The sequence below is a fragment of the Oratosquilla oratoria genome, chromosome 16 (genome assembly GCF_046742065.1).
Source record: "Oratosquilla oratoria isolate Oo_2021 chromosome 16, ASM4674206v1, whole genome shotgun sequence".
Taxonomy (NCBI): Eukaryota; Metazoa; Arthropoda; class Malacostraca; order Stomatopoda; family Squillidae; genus Oratosquilla; species Oratosquilla oratoria.
Window position 1 is genome coordinate 32,748,535 of NC_134792.1, and position 2,500 is coordinate 32,751,034.

Consider the following 2,500-nt stretch of genomic DNA (forward strand, 5'->3'; position numbering starts at 1 on the left):
ACACGCGGGGCAGGTGTGCTCCGACGAGGAACAACAGGTGTTGCGGGCTAGGGAATGGTGGAGGACGGGTGAAGAGGAGAGAGGAGGAGGAGGAGGAGAAGGAGGAGACGGAGGAGGAGGAGGAGGAGGGGGAAGTGGGGGAGAGGGGAGCGACGGCAGCAACGGCGAGGAGACGCGCATCGCAGCATGAGGGAGGGGAGAAGCCGGGAGTTAGGGGAGGGAGGAGGGAGAGAGAGAGAGAGGGAGTGGGAGAGGCTGGCGGTCCTGGAGTCTGTAGGCGCAGCAGCAGCCATTTTGTCGTTCGTGGCGCTCCGTCCTGACCTCTCCTCATCTCTTCCCCGACGTCAGAAGATATCCACCTTAGCAGAAGTAATCGCCGTTCTACCACCTGCCACCTGCTGCTCGGCGTCACCACCACCTGCTGCTGGGGTCCTAGAAACAGGTGAGAGAGCAGGTACGCGGTCCCTCCCTGCTCGTAAATTTGGGACTGGAGCTGGAGGGGGTGGGGTGAGTGGGTGGAGGTGGACACAGTGGTGAGTGCTTCAGAGGTAGTGGAGATGATCTTTAAGAGGGTTGTGATTAAGAGCAAGGAGGCCTTGTGGTGACGAATGTGGTGTTCTGGTGGAGTGTGTGGTGAAATATGACCCCTTCGAAATACGACTTCCGTCTACCAACTTAACGTCGTCTTGATCCAAACACTTCTTGTTTATTTATTTATTTTTTTACCACATTTAGCACCTAGTCGTCTGCTCCCCCCCACCAACACCCTTCTCCCGTCACCCCCCCCCCTTCCTCCTTTGACCCTTTGCTCCACATATTTGGCCCTCTCATCCACCTACCCCTCCCTTCCCCTTCCCCCTTCCTCTTCAACCCCCCACCCCACCCACCCCCTACCCCCAAGATTCGATTTCGAAAGTTCTTGTTGTGGTCGGGGGGAAAAGGTGCCGATGTGGTGTACACGTTCGTTTGGTAGTTTCGGGAGGTTGTTTTGCTCCCCTCACCCCCCTCACCCCCCCTCCTCCTCCACCTCCGCCACCGAAGAAAACGCTCACAAGTGGTTGTGAGAGGTGCAGAGGCACCTTACGAGGGGGAACTGATTCTTACAGACATTTTTACTTTTATTTTTCATTTCTTGTTTTACGGATTTTTTTTTCGGACTCTCCTTTAGGTTACTGTGATCATTTTCGTGGAAAGCCAGAGTCTTAGTGTGAAAAAAAACCTCTTCGCCTCTGGAAATTCGTATTCATTTCCAGAGAACCTGTGGCTAACAGCTGATGGATGATATGACTTCATGTATTCTCATTCCTATAACATACCAAACATTGTGATTCGTATCTTATAACAATTATGCAAAAAATAGGCGGTGACTTTTGAGATAGTCCGAGTTAATTCTAGGATTTTATGTATAGATAAATCCCAAGCTCAATTTAGGGAACTTAAAGAAATTATAGTTATGTGGTCTTGTTACTCCCTGTTTGGGTAAAGACTCTTTGGTGTTCAGGTGTTACAAGGAATTCGTGGTGTGGCTTTCGGGGTAGCTTTGGTGTTGTCCGCGGAAATGATGCTCGGTAGGGCCGCCGCTGGCGGCGGCGACGGCGGCGGCGGCGGCTCCGGTGATGCCGGTGACGCGGCGAGGCCGGTTTGCAAGCGGTGGCCGCTATTCGGCCTCGGGATGACAGATTTTAGCCTCGGTTTTACTTCAAGTCAATGGGACTTGGTGACTTGATTTCGTAGTTTAGGTGACAGTGTTGTTACATTTTTCCCCTCTCGCGTCGACTCGAAGATTAATGATTCCTGTTTGGCCGTCCGGCTTGGCAGTGAAGTATGCCGCACTGTTTTCCATACGCTTGGTGATGTGCGCGCAGCGAGCGCGAAGATATAGAACATTGTAACCCCGTATATATCCAGGTTTAATAAAATGTTCTCTCTGTAATATCGTGACGACCTGTTAGTGATATAGCATTTCATTAATGACCCTCAGCATTGCGGTGGTGCGCTAAATTTAGGTGAATTTAGTGGCAACGTTCGGTCGTTGAAGAACGCATGACGGTGTCTGATTCTGTTTGGTTTCTGGTTTGTGGGACAAATGGTGAAATATTTTGATCATGCGTGGGTTGTTGTCATAGTTCACTGCTATGCATCTGTGAAATATTACCGGTGGTATGGTAGTTTACTAGGTAGTTTTCAAGTTGCTGGTGAAATATTCCTATTGATATTTGTACATGAGGCTGCGTGACAAGTTAGTACGGTATTGTGGAAGAATATTGGTTGATATTTGTTTATTTATTTTGTATTTGGTAATTGTCATTTGTTTATTTGTTATGTCTATTTTCTGATTTCGTTTATTTTATTTGTTTGTTTATTTGTTTATTTATTTTTTGACAAGCTGACGTGATAGAATATCATTGTGGGTAACCCGATTCTACTCTTGGTTTCAGAGCCGTACACTAATATTGACCCTCAATGCGATTGTTCAAAACACAAGAGCACTAAAATCATT